The 17,270-nt window shown below is 40.2% G+C and overlaps 2 protein-coding genes across 9 annotated transcripts in view; both read right to left on the bottom strand.

Moving 5' to 3' along the window:
* Positions 1 to 12,867, bottom strand: part of LOC148000601 (uncharacterized) — a 251,643-nt gene extending 238,776 nt beyond the window's left edge. For 3 of the 9 annotated variants that reach the window (XR_015640031.1, XR_015640025.1, XR_015640023.1), the window contains exon 1: positions 12,724 to 12,862. The gene's annotated coding sequence lies outside the window, so the exon portion shown is untranslated. Of the gene's footprint in view, positions 1 to 12,460; positions 12,618 to 12,723 lie in introns of all 9 variants that reach the window. The other 6 variants (XR_015640008.1, XR_015640021.1, XR_015640007.1 and 3 more) reach the window with 5 other exon arrangements.
* The window catches only part of Erich1 (glutamate-rich 1), a gene marked incomplete at its 5' end in the record, with an annotated part of 52,793,804 nt that overhangs the window by 14,072,093 nt on the left and 38,704,441 nt on the right, over positions 1 to 17,270 (bottom strand).

The following is a 17,270-nucleotide window of genomic DNA, read 5'->3' as shown; positions in this document are numbered from 1 at the left end:
AAGCCTAAAACCGAATCTGAGACCTGAAACCATAAAAATTCCAGATGAAAACACAGAGCAAAAACTCCTTGACATTGACCTTGACTACAAGTTCTTGGATACAGTATCGAAAGTACACGCAATAAAAGCAAAAAGAGATTATCAGGATTACACCATCACCACAGGCCTTTGAAAAGCAAAGACAATCAATGGAATAAAGAAACAACCTACAGAGAAAATGTGAGTTAGAGAAAAAAATTGAAAGCCAGAAATCTGATCCAATGTTATGTGTATAACAAACAAGACATTTCTACAGCTCATTCATAAAAGAAATCCTTAGTATATATCTATAAAGGACTGAAGTAGCCTACAGATATATAATAAGATGTCTGCAATGAATGGACATGATTTGTCCCCCAAAGAGTCACCAATTAGATGGTTGTTTCCACTGTGTTTAGGAGGTGGTGAGTGAGACCCTTAAGAGCTGTGCCTGTAGAAAAGGTCACAGCCCTTTGAGCTGTTGTTTACCTTTAAGAAAAGGTTCTGTTATCTCTGATGACTCTGATGAACCTGAGGATATGTCAATATAAGTAAATAAGCCAGACAGAAAACATGGTAATTCATGTGTTATTGTGTCACTTTCTAACATTGTGACAAAAGTGTCTTTGATAATAAACTCATAAGAAAACATTTTACTTTGGCTTACAGTTTCAGTAGATTCAGTTCAGTTCGGTTAGACACTAGCTACAGAAAGAATTTCGCTAATTATTTTGGGACCCCTGGTTATTTCTCAGGAGAGGTTATTATTGAACCCTAAGCCCAGCCACCCTCCTTTGATTTGCTATTGGTTAATATCTCTTTTCTTGCGTGTGCTTCCACCACCACAAGGAGGGCATCCACTGTGAAATGATGTAGTCAAAGAGGTTCGAACATGAGACCGATGGTATGTTACTGCAAGTATCAACATTAATACTTACATTAATATAAGTATTGTATTAGTTTTATATTTTTATTAATATAAGTATTATATTAGTTATATGTTAATATAAGTATTAAATATAAGTATATTAACTTAATATTAGCATAATGCCATGACGTTTGGGTTTTCAGCTTCCTAAACTGTAATCTAAATAAAACTCTCCCCCCTGAAAGTACTGCCCCAGATATTTCACTCTAGCAACAAAAGAACTAGCAACTGTATGAACTCAATGTCACTTATCATCATGGAAATCAAAAATCAACAAAGAAAAATATTGCTCACACCTGTTAGGAGGAACAGTATGCAAAAATAAAAGACCAATTTTTGTGAGGGTGTTTGCAGAAAGGAACCCTTGGGTACTGGTGTGAATTCGATTTGGGTCCTCAAGAAACTTAAGTAACTACCATGTAATCCAGCAATCTCACCTCCCAATAAAATACTCAAAAACAAATTCAAATCAGGAATTCAAAGAAACATTGGCACCTACCATTATTTACAAAAAAATATTTACAAAATCAAAACAAAAAAACAAAACAAAACAAAACAAAAAACAAGAAATGTACACAACGTAAATGTGGATAAGTTAATAAAGCAAAGTGTGATATGTAACACGCGTGGTGTGATAGCAGTCACTTTTAAGAGAAGAAAAGGCCCTGCTCTCTGAGACAACATGGATTAGCGTGAGGAAAGGTTCCAGCCTTTTGATGTGAAGTAGATAGAGCACGCAGGAAAAGGTCATGCTGTATAAATGATCCCAAGTGTCCAAATCTTGGGTGAATGCCCATTAAGCTTTCTCGCTCTGTCCTTTTCCCCACTTGGCAATATAGTACTTCTTACATTCTCTTGTTTGGCTTGCTGCCACCATATGTTCCTGCCCATTACCAGGATGTAAGGACTTGGAGCTTCTGCAGAGGTCATGTCTGTATCAAATGCTGAAGTCCACAGACATCCAGCACCCGTCTCAGCTCTGGTTTCTGCTTCTTGGCTCGCTGAAGAGATGGCAGCCTGATCCGCCTTCTTAAGTGGGGCTGTGTCATTGATCCCTTGCTAAGTGGAGGCCTATGCTTTTAATCCCACGGAAAGTTTCGCCACTGCCACTATGTTGGCATGCCCATTTTTCCCGCAATTAAGGGTGGCAGCTGACAAGCCTGGCTAATATCAACTGACTGATTCAATTTATCTAATTGGAAATTTACTGCCTCTTTGTGGTAATTGCTTTCTGATAGGTGTTAATGGGTAATGCAAATATCATCAGAATCATAAGTGGGGCTGTATTACCCTCTCGCGCTTGTTCCCACATCTCCTTGTCTGCCTTAATCTGCTACCTTCATGGCTTTGACAAGGATCTAAGACACGGCTTGTAGGTTCTTAAACACTCTTTGCCATAGAGCCATGTAATATTCATCATAAACTATACATAGTTGCTGGGTTTTCCTGCTCTATCTGCTACATGTCAGAACGCTGGAGATTTTCCAGCTTTCCTTGTAGAGAAGTTTTTTCATATGCTAATTTTGCAGGCTTTGTGTAAGGCCTAGGTCTCACTCTCCACCCTATTCTGTCTAGACTCTCCTGCAAGAGTCATGGTCTCAGAATCTTCTGGATAGCTGAGTAACTGCTTGCTGCCATTGAGTGCCATCACCTTCTGCCTCAGAGGGAGCTTGGGACTCTCCCAATTTTACCTGGAGACGAAGATTTCTATCTACTGAAATAGAAATGGGCTGGTATCCCTGCATCATGAGAAATTCAGTTTAGAACAGTGGCATCAGAACAATCAAAGTTGACAAGAAGGTCAAGCAAGACAAGGTCCAAATAAAAGTAACATGATTATAGCAACCGGTGGTGTCAAAGGGTGAGATCTAGGAAAATCGCGCCTGGGTTTTTGTTCCTAAGAAAGCTGTCCTTATGTGGCTGGCTCAGTAGTGAGATCTCTTAAATTGAAAATAATAAATAAAATAATAGTGGTTATATATTAAGACTGTGGCCAAACAAAAAGAATAATTCTCAGAAGGAATCCAATTGCAGGGTGGATTTTTCAGAACAGGGTGTGAGATTGTAATCATCGAGTATGGATTCTTCCAATGGGGTCAAAATAGGAGGAAAAGAAGGGAAGAAAACTGAACCATAATGGGAAGTTAAAACTCCTGACAGACTGATAAATAAGACACAACTTTACATTAGAAATGAACACATCAGTTTTTCTTGTTTGAAGAGAGGTTTTAAGTCTCTGGGTAGCTTATAACTCTTCCCACCCTATGATCCCACCACCAACTTAGAGATCAAATGACCGTTTTACAGGGATCACACAAAACCATTGGAAGAATCCAGTATTTACATTACAACTTATTCATAACAGTAGCAAAATTACAATTATGAAATAAGAACAAAAATAATTTTATGGTTGGGGGGGTCACCACAGCATGAATAACTTTCTTAAAGGGTTAAGAAGCTTGAGAACCACTGGTTAATAGGTTTAAGGTTTGTTTTTTAAGATGCTCTGGAGGTCTTAGAGACCCAAAAGGGAGAAGTTTTATTTTTGAAAAATACCTTTTTGCATTTCTCTCAGACCAGGCAGGATATCCTTGGGAAAGTGTCAGAACATACAAGAAGATACTTCTAAGCTTGAAAAGGATTATTGTCTCCCACCACAACTCTAGCTGCATAGCTTACCTTAGCAATATTACCTTAGCTAATATCCACACATTCCTGAGTAGTTGGAGAAGTAATGTTTGAGTCTAGAAATGTCTACTTTTGTTGTCATAATTGCTGTTTGTGTTTTCAAGACAAGTTTTCTCTGTGTAGTTCTAGCTGTGTTTTGCGGACCAGGCTGGCCTCATCTGTCTTCCAAATGCTGGCATTAAAAGCACATACCACCACTGCCTGGCTTAGAATGTCTCTTAACTTACAGGGGAGAATTCTAAATGTTATGCTTTGATTTTAGACAATAGATCAATTCCCAAGGATGGGTTAATGGCAATCTTTGACTTTGGGGCACTCTCATCAACATTTGTTATTACACTAGTTTCTTTCTAATGGGTCCTATGCTATTGATTAAGATAGAGAAAAAGTATTAATAAAATTATCATATAGATAGATATAGAGATAGAAATAGAGATGATATAGATGATAGAGATAGGGAGAGATAGTGATAGATGATACAGATATAGATATAGATAATATAGACATAGACATAGATATAGATATTGGTAGATTGTTAAGCCACTCCGAGCTTTTGGTGAGGAATGAGTGTCTCTGGACCCACCCAAGAGGTCTGGATTCATGAATGAAAAGACACACATGCACAACCTTTACATTTTAATATGCCTAACTTGCTCAATGGCTGGACACTTCCAAACCTCCCCCACTGCTAGCACACACTTCCCTCTGGTACTCCTCAGTTAACACTTTCTAAATGTATGTTTTATCTTTGCTGCCCTGCTTCCTTCTAGGCAGCCCTCCCATGTGGCTGCTTTCCCTTTGTACCTACATTTCGGTCATCTCACCCTCCTCTCCTTCATGGTGTGGTCCGCCCTACACCCCTCTTGTGGCAGACTTCCCTCTTCTCTCCTCTGTGTTTCTTGCCCAGGAATCCTAAAAGGCCTGCCTTTATCCCCTGCTTTTATTTCCCAATCAAAGCCAACTGGAGGCAGACTTCCTTTAGCCTACATGTGGGACACTGCAAATGGTTTTTTTTTTTTTGGGGGGGGGGTAACATAATTATCATGACAACACAAGCCACTACACACACACACACACACACACACACACACACACACACACACAAACTTGAGTTAACCAAGAAGCCTCAATGCTTGCCTGTAATTGCTTGCATTGGAGCTCCATTTGGGAACCTTAGGAAGTATCAGGCTTTCAATTACAGCCATCACTGGAGTTGAAGTCTCATCCTCCCTAAGAGTAGGAAGCATTACCTCCTCACCTTCACCGGGGCTTTTCTTATTTGTAAAGGACACAAATCCCTGTTTCTTAGAAATTCCAAGAGGGCGGTTCTAATGCCCTGGCCAGTCTCCTGAGAACTGTGGCAAGAATTCCCCTGTGCAGTCTTGTTCTTCAGCCTAGGCTATGATCTTCTTAGGGAAGCAAGTTGGTCCATATGGCTAGGGCCATCAGCTGGGCATCTTCTTTGGCCTGTAGTTACTTCCATTGGGTCTTTTAGACTCCCTGTTCTTCAAAAGCCAAATCTGAACATTAACTTGGAGTACTGGAAGGTCCCAATCTCTCCTTTTCCTTGAGTTCCTTGCTTATGTTCATGCATATGCATATCAAAGTACAGAGGCAAATTATCATCTCAAACCTTAGGTTTCAGAAACAGGTAAAGGACACCCTTAGATGAGGACAATCACCCATGAGGGTGAGCCTAGACCCCAGAGAAGGATCAACCATGAAAGTCAGACCATCCCCTCAAACAATAGGGATGTCTTTAGACGTTCTTACAGAGTCCAACTAAGACAATGATCAACCAGCTAACACCCTGATCAAGACTGTCAGATTACTCCTGCGTCTGTTTCATTTTTGTGGTTGTTGTTATTGTTATTTTTGTTGTTGTTAAATTAAAAGTTTGTGTCAGTTGGCAAAGCAGGTCAACAGTGTAACCAAGCACCTAGTTGTGATAATCTCTGTTGGTCACTGGGGCATGCATAGATTTATATGGTTCCCCATTCTCTTTGCCCATGATCTATCTGAAGAATTGATCATCGCAAGAGAAATTGCCTTAGACTTTGTCCAACTGTTGTTGTAATTATTAAAAGATAGCCCTTAAACAAATAGCTGGACAGCAATCCCCTTGAGACTCCTTCCACAGCCAAAACTGGAGACTTAACTCTTTCTTTCTTTTTTTTTTTTCATTAATTTATTTATTTATTCTCTTTATGTCCCAATCATGCCACCCCTCCCTCCTCTCCTCTCAGTCTGCTTTCTTTTTGCCCCCTCACTCCTCCTTTGTTTGGACATTTATCATCCAGATGAAGCAGAGCACTTAAGAGTCACTGTTTCAGGGTCAAACTAAGATGGGTGGACAATGTCCCATTAACTCTCAAAGACCTATATCGGTAAGAAATAAAGGAAAATAACTCATAAAAGACTATACTTCCAAGAGATGAATCAGGCTGGAGAGGAAATTTAGAAGCTTTAGCAACAACACTACACAAAGAATTGGGGACTTATGGGTCATTTGCATAGTGTGGGCTCCTTCATACATGCTCTATTTGTTCAATATTTGCCTTGACCAGAATGTTTCCAATTTTATCTTTTGCCAAGAGGTTTATTTCTTCTGCTAATTTCAAGACTTTGTATAAGAGCTTCTTCGGGACCTCACTTTTTACCTTCTTTTAACTGTCTATCACAATTCTTCAAGAAGAGGATTCAGTTACACACACTAGTCCAAACCCAGAAAAGACCAAGACACATTTTTAATGTAAGTAAGTTGTTGACAATTAGTTGGCCTTTTCTGCTAGTAAATCTTCATCCATCATCTTCATCCGGGGACAAGAAGGAATCTGATTCCTACACTACCATGGTATTTAATCGAATGTCCCTCTTTCCTAAGCATGAAGCTCTGGATCATGGCCAAAATCACAGAGACAATGGCAGAAAATGATACAGCAGCATCAGAAACAGCCGGACCGATGTAGTATTGCAATGACCTGTGGCTAATAAGCTTTCTGTGGCATTATGGCATGGGAAGTTTAGAAGGGCAAACAAAAATAAAACTTATACTGGACAGTCTTTCACGAACCAAAAGCATTTTGGGAAATCATGTACTCTGCCAAAATGAATTAATATCTGTTCTCACAGGGGAGAGAGACTTGGCAGAGCAAAGTTGGGAGCAGGAGCTATAGGAAATAAAACCATTTCATGTTTGTGTCTTTCTTAATTGAGAGTGCTGGGTAAAGTGGCTGCATTTGTTGTTTCCTACTCACCTTTGGCTGGGACCCTTCTGGGAAGGCACAGATGTTTCACCCTTAGCTTACAATTTGATGCCCACAGATTGACATTCTCCAAAGATTTCCTTTCCTCTAGTGGCTGCTGAATTATTCACTTTCCCCAAGTGCTTTCTAAGCCTGGCTTGTCATTATTAAGTGTCCTTTCTGCAATACCACCCTCTCTCCCTCCATAATAGAACCTTCTCCTCTATTGTCTTCCTCATTTGCAATTCATTCTCCTAATCATCCCAGCTTTGTCTGGAGTAAAGAGTGCCCTGGACTCTTTCTATATGATTCCTTCTCTCCCTTCAGCTCTGGGAGGGAGAGACAGCAGCTGACTCACTTCAAAAATCCACTTCAAAAATGCATTGTTTCCTGACTGGAAAACACTTTAAATATAAAGTGTCCTAAATATACTTAACTGCGCCTTCGTTTTTTTAATATTGGGAGGTTTTTTTTTTTAAAGACTAATTGAGGTTTAATAATAACACCTTTGGAAGGTTGGAGATTTTTAAATAATTTCATAATGCTACAGAGTTTGCAAATGTCATAGACTAAGAATTGCTTTATCTGCTTTTATTGTCTACCTTAGAAAAACTATCTCTGCTATGTAGATGTGTATGCATATATACATGTCTATGTACATATTAATATAGGTGTATATTTTGTATTTATTATATTTATATATATTTATATATTTATTATATAATTTATGTATCATTGCATAATCTTTACTGTAGCAGTACCCAATTACTGCTCAATTTGCTCTCTGTGGCAGTGTGTTCCTTGATACCCTCCCTAGTGTTCTAGGTTTCTGAATGAAAGACACATACACACAGCCTTCATATTTATATATGCCCTAAAAAACTCAATGACTGGGCCACTTTCTAACTTCCACATGACTAATCTACTTCTTTCCATTATTACCAAATTATTATTTACTAAAAATCTATATTTCATCTTTGCTGCCCTAGACCCAGTCAGGAGGCCCTCTTGGGGATGCTCTTCCCCAGCTCCTACATGGTGGCTAAGTTCTCTGTCCCACACCTTCTTGGGCAAGGCATTCTTCTCCTCCTCTCATCATGGTGGATCTCCCTCTCCTTCTGTTTGTTCCTAGCCCAGAATTCCTAAAATGCCTGTGTCTGCCCTACCCAGCCATTGGCTATCAGTATCTTTATTTACCAATCAGAAAACTGGGGGTCAGGGTCACAGCAAACAGGTTTTTGGGAAACATAATTAGCATGAGAATACAAGCAGCTACAATTTATATTATTATGTAATATTTAATATTATATATTTTACATGCTATAATATGTATATTAATACTGCATATATAAACTGTATACATATTAATATATATGTGTATGTGTGTGTGTGTAGACCCTAAGTGGTGGTTCTTTTCAGATATTATGTTTCCATATATCTACATTTGAAATAGAAACACATGTATACATATATATAAATACGTATGCATATCTTATGGGTATTGCACACTGAACATCCCTTGAAAGATGCATAGCTATGTTGAAGAGTTGGCACACAGACTGGCAAGAAGTTAATGGTCGTCGCTATTTACCGTGTTGCACATTAGAACCAGTTACTGGATTCTCTGTACCTGACATAGCGTCTTCTTTACTGATGGGTAAACTTTCGGACTGTGCTAACTCAGCAGACCGCTAGCTTCTACCAACCCTGTAGAAGTGTTAAGAGATGGCTGAGAGTGTCACTCCACAACACGGGAAGTCTGTAGAGAGACTTTTTTCTGCTTTGCTGTTACTTCCTACCAACTGTCACCACCAATATAGCTGGTGTAGGATTGATTGATGGCCCTCTTTGATCTGTGACCATAAAAAGTTCATTAATAATTTCCAGAGTAGGAAACACTCAGGACAACCTGAATCCATGTTCCTTGGCTATGATCTTGTATAACTTATTACCTTGAGAGTACAATCTGTGTTTGGTATCAACAGAATTACATATACACATGAATACACGTATGTATGTATATATATGTATATATATATACTCTCACACACAAATTATTTGTATGTTTACACACACACACACACACACACACATCTTGACTGCCATTCTATCCATGATGTGACTCATGTTCCCACCTAGAACTAGTTCCTCCATACATGCACAAAATCTCCCCTCCCTTCTCCTCCCCTGAACAAAGACATACAAGCTACACCTCTCTTACACTATTTCCATTTCTACCTGTGACCTCCTGCAACTTAATAATACAGTAGCTCCTTTTCATTGTCTCCCTTTTCTCTGTAGCTGCTGGCCAATTTCTGATTCCCTATACATAAACCCCCTTAGGAGTTGCCTCTCTCCCCTGCCTTGAACACCTTTCATTCCTTCCTTTTCCTGACTCCATGCCAGTAGGTTTATGCTGCTGTCACCACTGAAATTGTTCTTGTCAAGGTCACAATGCAAGTCTTGGGTCAATACTAATTTTCACCTTATTTGAGATTACAAACAGTGATTAACACATTTGGTCATAGTTTCTTTTTTTGATACCTCTCCTTTTCTTTTCCCTAGTACTTCATCTCTTTCTGAGTTTCTTGAGACTCTAACCTTACTTTTATTATTGTATACTAAATCTTATTTAAGCCTGACTTTAGGCCCTAAAGATTTTATCCTCAAATTTCTTAGTATTATTCTCTCTCCCTCCCTCCCTCCCTCCCTCCCTCACTTCCTGCCTCCCAAACCTCCTTCTGGTTTTAAGTTCCACTCAGATGCTTATCACTCTGTCAACCTTCTCCTCTGAACTTTATATTCCCATGTCCATGTGCCTAGTGGATGGATGCTTAATAGAAATTTTAGACTTAACATATCTATCATTAAAATAATGACCATCCTTCCCTCACCTAAACCCATTCTACTAACTACTCTATCTGACTGTCATAAACCTCCAAACTTCCTTGGAGTCATCCTTGAGTCCTTTCTCACCTTGACCAGTTCTATTGCTGTCTCCAGTCCCCCCTGGATTCCATGTGTAGATTACTACTGTGCTGTGGCTTCTTATTTTTTCTTCCTAACCCTACCCTTCCCCCCTCTATATTATGGGCCTGACAAGAGTAACCATAGTGGTCCTTCGAAAATGTTAGCCAGGTCATTGGTGATCTGCTCAAGACCTCCTATGGCCTGTCATTTCATCACCGTAGAAGCCAGAGTTCTTATAGAGTCTTGTGAATGGCCATTTCTGAGCTCTCTGACTAAATCCCTCTACCCTCCCATTCCCTCTGTACTTTTACAGAAACTTTCTCACTATTCCTTAGTAGGTCAAGCATAACCTTTCCTCTGCATACAACACTCTTACACATCCATCCACACAAGCAACTCTTTCAATCTTTGCTCAAATACATTGTCTTTGAGCCCCTTCATCTTTGACCTATCTTGTTTTCTTGTACCATTTGTGAGCTGACATAACTGACTCATTGGTTACATTCCTTACTGGTCTTTTTCTAACAGAAGACAAATTATATGAAAACAAAGAACTATTTTAGTTCTTTTTTTTTTTACCACCCTATGCCTGTGCCTAGAAAATATCAATCATGTAGTAAGACAACTTATAAAACTGTGTTGAGTAAAATAAAGATTTAGTTCAGTTCTCCCTGGCTGAGGATCTACTTCACGCACAGCACTGTCCTGGGCACTGTTGAAAAGATGCTGGATGAGCAAAATGCCCTCATAGAAAGTATTGTAGTCGAGTGTTAATAAAGTTATCGTAGCAAAGAATGCCCGTGAGGCAAGGTTGTTCAAATCCTAAAGAAGTTTCTTTTCCCCCAATTTACTTTACATGCAGGTTTACCGATGCTTGAAATTCCATAATTAAAGACTAAGGAATCTGCACTCCTATGACCTTGAGTAAAGTATTTAACATCTGTAAGTCCTGCATGCTGTATTTGTATTGTGGGATAATAGTACCCATCTCCTGGCTTGTTGTGAAGACTAAATGAGTTAATCCTTTTTAAAAGGTTCAGTGCCATCTCCCAAATGGAGTAAACAGGAGGGAATGTAAGCTATTATATCCATTTTCTCGAATCAAAATCCTTATCCTCAGTAAAATGCAAAATCATTTTATAGAGAAAATGGGTATACTCAAAACCCAAATGGACCAACTGCTAACGCCATGCACACATGATTTAAGACAAGAAGAAAGAGAAATAAGCATGTTAGTCTTACCATCATCTTCTCAATGAGGCCGATTTTTTTTTTTTTTTTTTGGTTCTTTTTTTCCGAGCTGGGGACCGAACCCAGAGGCCGATTTTTCTTGACCAGTTCTCTGCCAGTTAATTTAGCAAGAACCAGGAAAAGAAAAATCATTGAAAGAAATGACAGACACAACACCCTCTTAGAAGCAATGGGCATGGTCTTCTTTTGGTTCTTCTTTTCATTCATAAATTCATTTATTAGCAAGACTGAAAACGCCAAGAGGGACTGCAGTTGCCCTGGAAACATTAAAGTGTAATGAGAAGCAGCTGGATACTTCAATACATCCAGTCAGGTTAGAATATTATGGAGTCAGGGTACCAAAAAGACAAACTGTGATTTAAAGATGTATTCCTATCTGAAACACTGAGAATTAGAAGCTACCAGCAGGCATTGTAGGAAGGAAATAAAATGGAGAAAGAAAGGTCAAGGGTAGGGATGAGAGGAAGAGTTCAGGGAAGGAAGTAGCATAAATATAACTGGGCTGGCAGGGAGGAAGGTGCTCTGAAGAGACCCTTTTGCCTCTTGTGTTTTTATGATTTTTTCCTTCTTTAAAAATTGTTTTTAAATGTTTTATTACTTAATTTTAGAAAAGCAAAGGTTTGCAATTAGTGTACTATACACTTGATGGATCGATGGTAAGATTTTTTAAAATGTACTCAGATTATATCATCATCAAATCCACTTCTCACCTGTGCCCTTTTCCCTCCTGCTTGCATTATACTCTGTTTTAAAGCCACCGAGTCTTTGGGCTGCTGGTATGTAGCTAGGTGTAACGCCATCCACCAGCACTTAAGCTGCCTATCACAGATCACGTAGCTGAAGAAAAACAATGTACTCTCTATGGCGGCAGCCATCACAGATTTTCAAAAGTCTTCATTAGTTCAAAGTAGAAGATTAATTTTTGGCAATGGTCATTTCCATGTCTGAACTTAGTCATGCTTGCTATATCCTATTTATTTTTCTTTTACAAGCAGAACAAAAAAAATGATAGGTATTATATTTGCTAAGTAAAAGTCAGTTCTCAGAAGAGGCTGGAAGGATTTATTGAGCTACAAATATACGCCAGCTTCCTTAACATATTTTTACCCGATTTTATTGCTAGAACATACCTAAGAGTTACATGTTGTCTTCATTTTATAGTCAAGGAAGCAAAGGCTTGGTGACATTAAACTGTCCTAAATCATAAACAGTAAGCAATAGAGAGACTGGAGTCAAAGCGAAGGTTCTCTGTAAACCCCAAGACTCTGAGGCGAGCCTTACTTTTTGAGAGGTGCGGGTTTTGAAGCTTGCAGTGTGGACCCAGAGGCACCCAGTACTAGAATCTAAAATTATCAGTTACCGGTATTTCCTGCAGCCGTTCCGAGATTTGAAATGACCAGACGGATCAACACAGACTAGCATTCAAGTGTGCCTATCTCCTGCTTCCCAGGAAAGACTCCTGCAGTGGATACCACATCACAAAGAAATCCATCAGACCTCTTCTTGAAAGCAGGTCTCTGAGGGCAGAAGACAGAATCTGAGGACTCGTGATTCCTGGAGGGAAGAATGAAAAAGACTCCTCTGTTTAACATTTAATCCTGGAGCAACTGCAGACAATCTCACCTGCATTAGTACGGCCATGGCTGGCCCTGGTTCATTAGGAAACCAGCACAGGTGTCACAGCCTGGGCTCATAGCCTGGTGAGCCTAGAGAAGAAAGGCTATCTGTATCCTAGCTCCGTCCTTCTTCCCTTTGTGCTTGTAATCTGACCTCACTCTCCCTCCCCTTTAATCAGTTAATGATTCTGAATTATAAAAAGCACATTCAGCGATTGATGACTTTGAGGCATAAAGACCGAGGTCTAATCAGAGACGGAGTTTGTATCGCAAAAGCTAAGGTTAGCCCAGAAAAACTAGAACCACGTCCTCTTCTAACCAGACAGACTTCCTGGATTACAGCATAAAAGGGGAAAGACTGCAGAGAGAGAGAATGCCTGATCCACCCTGAAAACCTAATAAGGATTTGCAACAGAGTTATTTTGTTGTTGTTTGTTTGCCCTTCTTTTGTTTTGGGTTTGTTTTATTTTATGGAGAGGTAGGAGGGGGTGGAGTGGCAGTATTCTAAATCATGGCTCTTATTTCACTAAGGGGGAAGAGAATATCAAAAGAGTTTGGTTGGTTCAAACCAGCTAGGGACGTATTTCTTCCTGACACCTAGTATTATTCAAATGACAGCAGATATGACTGAAAGCATTTATCACACTCTCTGACTCACTTTAATCTCCCGCAAAGGAAGCTGCACTCAGCGCGCACCGGGCAGGAGGGGGCGAGGATGAGGCTGCAGACCAGGCTGCCAGAGCGGAGCATTGATTTTTTTTTCTTTTTTCTTTTAGATGCCAAAAATAGAACCTGCTTCAGTTTCCAGCCTGCCTGGGGTCCTGAGGTAGATTACGAGCTGAACAGCACCAGTGCAAGGAGATGTTTCCAGACAATCAGCCTGCTTATACACAGGGCATTAAGTTTCCAGAAACGTGAAACATTGCCCAATCAAAATGGCTTCCTCTTTAAATAAAGCTTACGTTGTTGGAGGCAGCATTCACAGTTCCGAATAGCAATAATGACCTCTGCTTGCAGGGCATGTTGTCGGAATTAGCACCTGGGTAGGGTTAACGATAGAAAGCACAGCTGTGCCTAACTGGTCATTAATCCCAAGTAAATACCCAGCAACTCAATGTCTGCAGCTTTAGGATAAACCTGAAATCAAAGGGCCTCCTCAGACCAAGCAGATTTGGTACAAGCAAAGCTAATGACCACAATAGCCTGTCCCTGTGGGTATAGGAGAGAGTAGAAAAGGAGGGAGGCTAATGCAAAATGTGTTTTTCCTTCTCCCGATATTGAAAATTTAGTTTTTCTCGCCTCTATATTATGGAGAGATTAGCGCGTCGCCAACCACAATCAGAGGAAATGAGCTGTAAGATGTTTTTCGAGTTAGTGTAAGGGATTTGGTACAAATTCCTTCATTTCCCTACAACTATCATTAAATAACCTGTGACTACAGGTGACTGGTGTTACATAAGCTACTGTCTGTGACTAAAAGTGGCCAGGCAGGCTAACCAGGGTCAGGAGACTTGACTGGACTCTGGAACCACTGAGCAGAAGTTGCGGAACAAAAGCTCGCACACAGCCCTCAGTGGCACAGTCTACATTTCTTTCGCCTCTTGCTATTGGCGGCAAACATCACACTTCATAGCTTCTTAACTGAATCTGTAATCTTTGGGGCTTTGTATGGGAGGGTGAAGATTTTCGAGAGTGAGAAGCCTGTGGGATGTATGGAGACAAACCAAGAAGGGGAAGACGATAAGAAGCTAATATTGGGCTAGACTAATTTAAGCCCACATCTTCACTCGTTTTATTGATGGAATATTTTTGAAGGCTTTTTTTCTTTCATTTACAGAACTGTTAAAGTTATAGTTCAAAAGCCTCCTGACTCAGGGTAGCTGTGTCACCCAACAGATGAGGAAATTGGTTCTCGGCTTCCTTCATTTGGAAAGGAAGTCCCTAAGTTCCTTTGGTGCCTTTGCTTCAGTATCAGCAACATTCTCACCTCCTTAATTCTCTTGAAAAGTGAGGTCACTTCCCTATTTTGTTAGTAAACATTTGCTCACCCACACAAAAAAAGTGTCCTCCAGAGAGGTAGGACAGCAGTGAATATTTCTTGCTAACTTTAGTGCCTGGCACCAAGTATTATCCAGAGTAAATACTGATTTCTTAACGAAATGATCTGGAAGAGATTTGGTCAAAGAAATGCAGAAGGCTTCGTTGAACAGAATCATAAAAGTTTAATTGCTTGCTGTTCATCTCAGGACAGAGGCTCCATTTAAAAGCCAAGTTGGCCTTGAACTCCTCACCCTCTGGCTTTAGGTTTCCAGGTGCTGAGATAATATGTGTGTATCCGTTTGAATTGTCTATTTTTCTTTTTATGATTATAAAAATTATTAAATTGGTAAGCTTCGGACACTGGCTAGTGGTTCATTGGGCCCAACAGTTGTCTTTGCCTAGTTATATCCAGATAGCTCCCAGCTTTTCATCCAAGCTGAAAACAGTTATACTTAAAACGCTCATTTCATTAAAAGTTAATTTCCAAAGGTTCCTAGCATGGCTCTTGCGAAGCTTATAGGAGCAGCTCTGTTGCTAAGATTTCACCTTACACATCTGTGTGTTCTAGCTTCATGGATGTAGACAGACATGAGCCTTCTGCATCAAAGAGACAGGATTGGTACTTGTGGAAGAGTGAGATGAGCATCAGTGCGCTTGAGTCAAACCTGACAAATTCCCAAGTAACAGACGTAACAACAAAGGAGGCAAGTAGATAGAGGTGAGAAGGCTAGGCTAACTCCATGATGGGTTTCAGTTGACGGTTCAGGAAACAAGAACTAAATCTCTGTTTCTAAGAGCTGGGCAAGTCCAGGCAAGACCAGGCCTCAGAAGCTGCCCTGCCACCTGGCCTGAGGCAAGGACAATGGGTCAGCAGCAGTTTCCAGACTTCCTCAGCAACAGTTTCCAGACCTCCCTAGAAATAAGTTCCAGGCCCCATGCCCCGATAATGGCTCTGGAATGTTCCTAATGAAAGACCCCTGGAGCGGGAGACCCTCACTCAAGTCTCGGGATGATGCGACCCCCCAAGAACTCACATGAGACCGTCCTTGCTGTAATAAACATGAGGTTTGTTGATAGGAACCAGTGCACTGGGGTCGAGACTCATATCCCACGCAGGGGCAGTGGAGTTCGACCCTGAGAGGCTGGGAGAAAGGGTATTTAAAGGAAGAAGCCACAACCCAAGGAGGCAGGGGTGGCGTCATTGGAAAATCACAAGGAGAAGCTTCTTGTCTCTCAAGATTGCTTAACTGTATGGTCCGCTAGTTCCTAGAAGCTTCCTGCTTCTCAAGGTTGTTCTCTAAGATTTTACTTACTTACAGGTAGAGACAGGGTCTGGAATTTGAGGTATTTAGGGCATCTTAGAGGTGAGGTTGCATTTCTAAACTTCGAACATTTTGGCTGTATTTTTTTATTCTTTCATTAGAAATGGAGCAAGATAAAGGTCACCCTACCCCAGAATTCCCCTAATCTGCTGGCCTGTGAGCTCACTTGGTTCTCTCTCTATCTTGGTAAAGGGAGACCCCAGCATGCTGGACTTCTGAAGAATAAAGCACTCTTTGTTTTTACATACTATTTGAGCCCAGGGTGTCATTCTTCAGTGAATCATGGATCCTACAATGTCACAAGGATAGGTGGCTTTACAAAAGAGAGACCCAGAGCTGAAAGAAGAAACCTTTTATAAAGGACAGTAAGGTTGTGTGTCTTCTGCTCCAGAAGGCAGGACTAGCTCTATGATTCAAGACTGAATACAGCACAATCTCAAGAAGACATCCTGGAAGTGTAAGCAGTGTTGTTTACCCACAATATGTAGAACTGTATTAAACCCGTGAAGAATTGCCCCCAGCAAAGTCACCTAAGCTAAGACTAGTACCTGTAGCCCACCTGTCCATATATAAACTTGGTAACAGAATAATTATTCTTTGAATAGCATAAAGGCTATTATATTAAAAAATAAAACACTCTTAATTTTTCAGATGGCTCTAATTTAAATAAAAGCTTTTTATATCTATACTAGCATAAATTCCATTTATTTGCCTTTGAAATATAGGATTAACCCATGTGAAGACCATAGATCTCATTGTGATTACTAAAAAAATAGAAAATGTCACCAATCCTGAAGTTCTGGAATGATGTTCTGAGCTGAGATAAAGATACAGGCAGATGAATAGCCTCATAGGTAGCAATGAATAGCCTAGTAAGAGCACCAGTGGAAGGGGAAGCCCTTGGTGCTGCCAAGACTGAACCCCCAGTGAATGTGATTGCTGGGGGGAGGGTGGTAATGGGGGGAGGATGGGGAGGGGAACACCCATACAGAAGGGGAGGGGGAGGGGTTAGGGGGATGTTGGCCTGGAAACCGGGAAAGGGAATAACAATTGAAATGTAAATAAGAAATACCCAAGTTAATAAAGATGAAAAAAAAAAAAGATACAGGCAGATACATATCATCACTTCAAACAAACTAAGAAAGTGGAAAAAAATATAACAAAGTTTCAACAAAAATACCCAGTCTTGGCA

The sequence above is a fragment of the Rattus norvegicus genome, chromosome 16 (genome assembly GCF_021556685.1).
Source record: "Rattus norvegicus strain SHRSP/BbbUtx chromosome 16, alternate assembly SHRSP_T2T, whole genome shotgun sequence".
NCBI lineage: Eukaryota > Metazoa > Chordata > Mammalia > Rodentia > Muridae > Rattus > Rattus norvegicus.
This window is presented reverse-complemented; position numbering and strand designations above follow the sequence as displayed.